Source organism: Suricata suricatta, chromosome 1 (assembly GCF_006229205.1).
Source record: "Suricata suricatta isolate VVHF042 chromosome 1, meerkat_22Aug2017_6uvM2_HiC, whole genome shotgun sequence".
NCBI lineage: Eukaryota > Metazoa > Chordata > Mammalia > Carnivora > Herpestidae > Suricata > Suricata suricatta.
In genome coordinates this window covers 76,156,519-76,165,222 of record NC_043700.1, presented here as the reverse complement: position 1 = coordinate 76,165,222, position 8,704 = coordinate 76,156,519, and the positions used below count along the sequence as shown (strand labels likewise).

At 40.1% G+C, this 8,704-nt stretch overlaps 1 protein-coding gene across 1 annotated transcript in view; it reads right to left on the bottom strand.

Moving 5' to 3' along the window:
• SLC10A7 (solute carrier family 10 member 7) overlaps positions 1-8,704 on the bottom strand; it is a 248,647-nt gene that overhangs the window by 71,597 nt on the left and 168,346 nt on the right. The window lies entirely within an intron of this gene.

Genomic DNA, 8,704 nt, shown 5'->3' with positions numbered 1-8,704 from the left:
GGACCCACCTTCTTCCTAGTGACCACTTACTTTCCTTTGCCACAGTGGAATAGTACAGTAGGAGTAATAATACAGGACTATTAATAGTATTTTGCTTTCAGCACTTTCATGCAGCACATTTTATTTTATTTTCTATTAAAAAATTTTTAGTGTTTATTTCATTTTTGAGAGTGAGAGACAGAGCATGAAAAGGGGAGGGGTAGAGAGAGAGAGAGAGAGATACAGAATCCGAAGCAGGCTCCAGGCTCTGAGCTGTTAGCACAGAGCCCCACATGGGGTTCAAACTCACAAATCGTGAGATCACAGTCTGAGCCGAAGTCAGACGCTTAACCGACTAGGCCACCCAGGTACCCCTCATGCAGCATGTTTTAAAATCTGACCCTCCCGTATTGAAGAAGGTAGGTTAAATAATAGTCCCATTTCATAGCTGAGGACCTGGGGTTCAGAAAAGTCAAACAAACAGCCCCAAATCACACTGCAAGTAAACAGCAAAGGCAAAGCCTGTTTTGCCCAATCCCAAATCCAGAACTATATCGCTGGTTCCAGCAGTATACCTGCTTTTCAGCAGTGCAGTTTTCCACAGAGTTCTGCTTAGGATAGATATGGTGTGATTAGCCACAGTATGATCTTGGTCTCAAGGTGATAAGCAATTCTTAAAGATGATTTTAGTATGGAAGGCAGTGTACTATTACCTGCAGAGTTTCCTGCCTGAATATTCCAGCTGTATAGTTACCAACACACAATAGTTTCTTTGCAATTCTTCCAAAGGCTTATGATGTTTGTTCCTAAAATATTAGAAATTTCCTAGTAAATAGGATGTATTTTCTAATTCTGGATTAAAGATTCCTCATTACTTTCTCAAAAGTGTTGTTCAATTTCATTAACTAAGACTGAATCATTAGATAGTGCTAAAATCTGTTTATCAATTGCATTATGAAACGAGTCAGTCACAATACCACTAATCCTGGTAAGTGCACTATAAATTTTAGTGAAGTCACTATAATAATTATCAAAATATTAGCATCCAACGTTTATGGAGCATTAATCTTACATCAGTGATCTGCTACGGACTTCATGAGTGTTATCCTATAGAACCCTCACAACAAGTCTGGAAGGTAGGCACTATTATTATCCTCATCTACTATGGGAGGAAATTGAGTCTCAGATACTGAGTGAAGTATGAAGAGACAGTGCCAAGAATTCAGTCTCCATCTCCCTGACTCCACAGCCTGTGAGCCTGAATGGTGTAAATAAAACCTTTGCAGTTTTACTCTATTTCTTCAGGGTTATATTTTGAGAGTAAACCTGAGAGGAGTTTCAAACTCAGTGTGTCTTTTTGATGACATGAAACAAATTGAGAAATATGCCTTTGCATGACATGGTTGATACATTTTTTCAAAGTCAGGTTTTGTACAAATATCAGTGGTAAAAAGGGTGAACTGAAAATGTAAACTGTAACAGCAACAATCATTGGAAACTGGAAAGTCAAATAAACATGTTATTTTCTCTTGGGTATGTAGAAGGCTCAATTTGATGGTCTTTTTTTCTTCTCCAAGTAAATCCTATGCAAATGGATAAAACCAAAGAGGTGGCAGGAAGAGGACTTCTAGCAAAAGATGTGACCCCCTCTGCTTGCAGATTCAAGGTCAAGGCATAGTTTTAGCATCCTTGCAATTGGGAGGGCGTGTTAAGTTTTCTGATTGCAACACCTGAAGAAGTTAAGTCACAAAGTGACTGGCTTTGATTGTCTCTTTAAAAAAGCCTTCAGAACATCCATTTACACCTCTGATGTGACTCACTGGGTGAATATATTTCAATGGCTTTAGTGGAAAGGAAAAAAAAAAGTGTCAAATCTCAGACACTAAGATTTAGTCATATGAAATTACAAGCCAAAAAAACCCCCAAACAACAAAAACAACAACAAAACTGTAAATGCACCTCTCTCAGCAGTAGTACCAGCTAAAAAGGCAAAACTTAATTATCATTTTTTAAACATAGAAAACATTATCAAAAGGTTTTACTGCAACAACTATTGTGATTGCACGGAAACAAAAACAAATGTTAGGTTCTGTCTCCAGGATATTGAATGTTAAGTCTTGGAAAAAATGCTTTTTATTTTTTAATTAAAAGGCAGTAACGTGGGGTGCCTGGGTGGCTGAGGCTTCTTTTAGATATAATCTCACTCAGTTAAATATATGAGTCCACAGCAATCACTTAATGAAAATTGACCAAACCTTGGAAGTGTCATCCTGGAGCACTAACAGGCCAATCCAAAGATTTTTCAGTTACCTAGAGACATATGCCTTTGCTTGATTTCTATTTACTGCTGACTAGGGCTCAGAAGTTACATGCTAACTTATAAAGTGTCGTTAGTGGATTTAGAAATAATTTCCATCTAGGGTGCCTGGGTGGCTCAGTTGGTTGTGTCTGACTTTGGCTCAAGTCATGGATCTTGAGGTCCATGAGTTCCAGCCCCACGTTGGGCTCTGTGCTGACAGCTCATAACCTAGAACGTGTTTCAGATTCTGTGTCTCCCTCTCTCTTCCTCGCACCCACTCACACTCTGTCTCTCTCTCTTTGAAGAATAAACATTTAAAAATCAAGAAAAGAAAGAAAGAAAGAAAGAAAGAAAGAAAGAAAGAAAGAAAGAAAGAAAGAAAGAATTTCCATCTAGTAGGAAAAAACAACCACAAAGGTTATGGTTTTATTACCCTATAGGTACTAGCCAGTTTTGTCCTTCATGTACCAAACTTATTTCGGTATTCTTTTCTGATGGATTATATAATTCCCACTTCTATAATCTTTTAGAAATCAACTTTACCATCCTGCTGGCTCCATTATTATTCAGTTAATAAGTGTTTGACATGTGTTCATTCTATACGTTTTCAAATTTTGAAAATTCTACTTTGACAGCTTCTTTACTCTGACCCTTTAATTTATTTAATGCAAAGATCACTATTGTTTTAAAGATTTAATGTCAACTAAAACTCCAAGGTTGTCTTCACATTTTGTCCTGTGGTCAGTACACACTGATAACTTCAAAAGTTAAAGAGAACCTATTCTTCAAGAACGAACCTATGTGGGAGCACCTGGGTGGCTCAGTCAGTGAAATGTCCAACTCAGTTCAGGTCATGATCCCATGGTTCATGGGTTTGAGATCCACGTCAGGCTCCACACTGGTGGTGCAGAGTCGGCTTGGGATTCTTGCTCTCTGCTCTCTCTCTGCCCTTCCCCTGCTCATGCTTTCTCTCTTTCTCAAAATTAGTAAATAAACTTTCTTTAAAAATGGAATTATGTTGAGCCAATATGTAATGAGTTAGATTGGCCAATACATCCTAAGCAATATATTATGAAGTGGTGGTAGGAATTTTAGAGACATAGAAATTTAAACAAAATGGTCAAGATATATTGTCTCCAGAAAATATAACCTGGTAAGCATGAATGTCCGAGTAAATAGTTGAGTACACTTCATAAACTAAAGAAAAAGACATTGTGGGGTGCCTGGATGGCTCAGTCGGTTAAGCGTCCGACTTTGGCTCAGGTCATGATCTCATGTTCATGGGTTCCAGCCACACGTCAGGCTCTGTGCTGACAGCTAGCTCAGAGCCTGGTACCTCTTACCCTCCCCTGCTCACGCTGTGTCTGTCTCTCTGTCTCTGTCTCTGTCTTCTCTCTCTTTCTCTCTCTCTCAAAAATAAATAAAAACATTAAAAATTAAAAAGAAAGAAAGAAAGAAAGAAAAAGGCAACAGGAACTGAGGAGAAAAGGAGTCCAAAGTCTCCTAAACACATAAAACTTCAGTCATTCTGAAGTGGACTTTTACATCAAGCTCTAGAAAATAGTTTCTGTAAAGTCTTTGCTTGTCCTTGAAGGCTATCTTGGAAGACCTTTGTTTTTTCTTTCCTATTTTTCTTCTCCTACAACCACTGGTAAGTATTGTTCATGATACTAATGCACTTAGAATAATTTCTGGTTTTCTGCCATGGTCCTTTCCCATAAGGAGTTCTCATTATAGAAAGTGGCTCTCCCATCCTTCTGTACCTTCTACTCCTCTGTTGAGAGACACCTCTATTGTCTTATTCCCAAAAGACTGTGATGTTTCTTCAGACCAAAATTAAGGGTCTTATATATATTAGGTATTATCTTGTTAGATTTGGCCTGTTATTGTCTGAGATTTTGATCTGTCACTGATAAACTCAGCAAATGCCTACTTACTTAGTGACTATGGCATCAGGCCCCGTGAGATGAGGAATAGTGGTGAATGAAACATGCCCAACTGATGCCCTCGGTGCTTTACAGAAGACAGAAAAGCGATCATGATAAAAAGGTGAGTGTTTACAATTACAGTCTCAGCATACAGTGAGAATGCTTAGCGGGGAGCTGAGAGCAGTTCAGATGAGAACCGAAAGCAGAATACGAGTGAGTCATGTCAAGAAGGCACAGCCCAGGAGAAGGAGCACAGAGAGAAAACACAGGGAGGGAGAAGGGGCTGCACAAAGGCTTTGGAGGCAAGAAGAACATTAAGAAACTGAAAATAAAGGGCAGAGTGTGAGGAGTGCCATGTGAGAGACAAAACTAGAAGCCAGGTGAAGCAGAAAGGCCTAATAATCCATGGTAAGGAGTTTGGCTTTATTTCCAACCAAGGGGAAGCCACTGAAAGAATTATGGAGGTGGATACAGGAGAAAGGCCTGGGGCCAAGGGCTTCATGGTATTTGTGTTTAGGTAGAAATCATTCTGGGTGTAGTTTAGAGAAGAATTTAAAAGGATGAAAAATTAAAAGAGGGGACACTAATGAGGAGGCTGTTCAGTAACCCAGGCAGGAGTGGATTTAGGTGTTGGAAGCTCAGTGATCATGACAGAGATACAACACACTCAAGTAGCAGTTGAAATGCAGACTGGCAGATTAACTAAGTATTGATAAAAAGGAAGGAGGGAGGGCCTCTTAGTCTTTTAAATGAAGTGATTTTTTTGGCCAGATAGGGAGGCTGTGAAACCAATTACTGAACCACAGTAGAACTGGAATATATAGATTAATTTTTCTTGGGGAACGTGATGAATTTGAGGTGTCTACAAGGGCTTTGATTAGAGACACTTTAAGTAGTTGGATACATGGGACAGAAGCTTAGACGGGTGTGGACAGTGGCTACAGATGAGTGATTCCTCACCATAGAGTTGGTGACTTACTATTACAGAGAAGATAAGAAGTTGAGGAATATAGAATACATATGGACAGGAAGAGGCCTAGCAGAAAACAGTTAGAATGGGATGATTAGCGTGGACGTTAAGCTGGAATAGACTGAGAACTAAGAAGGAGGAGGAGGACAGAGAGACAGTTGGGATACTCTTTCAAGAAATCTGTCTGTGAAAAGGGGGAAAGAGAGCCATAACTTGAGGGAAGTGAATACGAGGGAAAGGAAATTTGTTGGTGTTTGTTCTGTGGTTTGTTTGCTTTATTTTAGAAAGGAGAAGATTGAGGATTTCCAAAATTCGTGAAAAAGAGCCCATGTGGGCAGGAGAGTGGAGATTTAGCAAAGAGAAGGGATTGTACCTATTACCTGAAGGAGGCAGTAGGGAAAGAGTCCCAGGGCACAGCTGCAGGATATAACTTCCAGATGGAGGTGGGCTGACACCTCTTTGTTGTAAAATGGGAGAGAAGGATAGATTAGGTACAGATGAAGACAAACCTGTATGTGTTTGATGTTAGAGAGCTGAAGGAACTTCTATTTAAGGGCTTCTATTTTCTCTATTAAGTAGGAGGCAAGGGTTTTACCAAGCCAACGGGGAGATAGGTTCAGGCAGGGGGAAGTCAGTGACTGGAAACCAGTGCTATGACTGATGGGAGTGGGTATCTAAAGTGGCAAAGGGCCTGGGATTTCACCGTCCTGTGAAGTTAACAAGTTAGCCAGCCATAGCTTCGTGGATGCTGGAGGAACACACGACTCCTGGGTGAGAGCCACAGGACTGCATCACTCACAAGGTAGCAGGTAGCCTAAGAATAGTTCCCCTCACCCCCAACTTAAATGGGGCTGTGCAAATGGGCTCAGGTGGATGCCTGCACCTATGGTGGGTTGCATCACAGAAAGGAATACTGAGTTTAGGGAATCCAAATCTTTTATAATGGACAGAAAACACGTCTACCTTTTGCTCTAGAGGGAAATACTATCTTTATCTTTCCGAGGCGGTGAGCAACCCTGGCACTTTCTCCAGAGGGAGATACTATTTCTATCTTTCAAGGCCATTCACTCTAGAAACATCCCTGAAAAGATAGTTGACAACAAAGGGCCATCAGTGCCTCCAATCACAACATGAACAGAAATGTGAGACATGTGGAGAACAGCCTTCCAACAGAGGAAATGTCCAGCAGGCCAACCCAGTTCATACTGGTCATCTCAACAGTTGAGCTCATTATTGCTCCCTTCAAATATCATCATGTGTACAGCAGAATGATAATTAGATAACCATTTGAAATCTAGATCCTCGCTAGACTGAACTGTGATCTATGGACCAGCAGCGCTGGCCTCAAGTAAAAGCTCGTCAGGAATTGCTCAATGTCAGAGCCCATCCCAGATCTACTGTGTCATCATCTGTATTTTTAACAAAATTTCCAGGATATCTGTAGAATACTAAAACTCAAAAAGAACTGATTTAGATTCTATAGCAGGGGTAGGCAAACTTCAGTACAGGGTCAGATAACAATTATTTCAGGTTTTGCTGGCCATACAGACCCTGTTACACTTACCTCACTGTACAACTATGGCTTGAAAGCAACCAAAGGTAACAAGTAAACAAATGGGCATGGTCAGATTTGGCCACGGGCTGTAGTTCAGACCCCTGCTCTCAACTGTTTTGGAGGGCGCCTGGGTGGCTCAGTCAGTTAAGCGTGCGGCTCTGGCTCAGTCATGATCTCAAGGTTCATGGGTTCGAGTCCCATGTCCTGCTCTGTGCTGACAGCTAGCTCAGAGCCTGGAGCCTGCTTCACATTCTGTGTCTCCCTCTCTCTCTGACCCTCCCCTGCTTGCGCTGCCTCTCTCTGTTTCTCAAAAATAAATAAAAAACATAAAAAAATTTAAACTGTCTTGGATTAGCAGTTATAGTTAAAAAAGAAGTAATTAGGTATAACAAGCATTTACTTTTAATAACTTGGTGTTTGGTGAACCCAAGCTGGCTCTGAACATCACAGCATGTTTCTCTGGAACGGCTTATACCATACTACTTAATTGCTCATTCTTGAACTTTTCTCTAGACTGAAAACAAAATTACCAGTTAATAGTGTGTAAAATCTACTTTCTTCTCCTTTTTGATATTTGCAGTGACATTTGCACATGCCCAGCTGCTGATTCTACCCCTTTTCTTTATGATTTGTCAAAGAGAGGGATTCAGCAATCTCCAATGTTAGTTTTCTCAGGGCCCTGTGAAGTCATTTGTCTGGGTCAGAAGATAGGGTCTGCTTATCTTGGGCCTCCTTTCCTTTGGCCTATGTTTACTTTGGCATTTCTAATCTGAAGATGATTCTCTTTGCCAAAGATGTTGGAAGCAAAGGGAAGGGCCAGGCAGGATGCTGAATTGTAGGCAGAGTGTGTGGCGTTTAGGGTCCTAATATCCAGAGCCGTATGAGAAAAAAAGATCAACACAAGAGCAGAAAAGGGAAATAACATGTACATTGCTAATTAGAATACACTGATAGATGTTAAAATCTGAAAAAGTGTTCAAACTCATGATTTTTCTTTTTTACTTTTTAACTTAAAAAGTAAATCCTCTTTTCAGACTATGTAAACTCACCAACTTGTATTAAAACTATTAACTCTTGGGTTTTTTTTCTGTCTAGATTAAAAGTGATAGGGATAGTCTGAAATTCAATTAAAGCCTAAAGTGACATGCATGTGGGAATTTTCAGCATTTTTCAATAACCTTTCATGTAAATGTTTTCTGCATTTACAGATTTAACATGCAATCAATACTTTTCCAAAGGGGCCTCTTAAAAATGCTTATCTGTAGAGTATATACTGGACCAAAGAGGTGGCAAAAGGAAAATAAGTCAAAATTTCTGATTTGATGACACAAGCTTTCATAGCTGAGCAGTGATCTGTCATGTTCAATCTGGCCTGCAGGCCACCACCGTGGGCACACAGCTGCAGCTTGGTATGTTATGGTTTTCTTTTCCCTGGGACATGTGGCGGTCTATTAAGGATCAGCAGCAGCACAACAAACACTATGTACGAGAAGCACAACTCTTAAAATGTCAAGAGGATGGTTCCACATTACCTAATGGTCAGTCAAGGTTCCTGAATCTCATACATAAGAGCTACTAGTATTTCTTGCTTTAAATCATGCTTCAGTGATACCAAATTTTACCATCATGACAATAGCCAACACTTATTAATATAGATTATGCACTAAGAATTGTGCTAAGTGCTTTATAAACATTATCCAATTTTAAATTCCAATAAATAAATTTTTTGTAATATTTTTATTTATAGATTATTGTCAAGTTGGTTTCGTATAACACCCAGTAATCTTCCCAAGTGCCCCCCTCCATGACCATCACCTCCCTTTCCCTTTCCCCCTCCCTCTTCAGCCCTCAATTTATTTTCAGTATTCAAGAGTCTCTCAAGATTTGCCTCCCTCCCTCTCCCTAATTCTCCACCCCCTTCCCCTTCCCATGGTCCTGTTAGGTTTCTCCTTTTAGACCTATGAGTGAAAAGA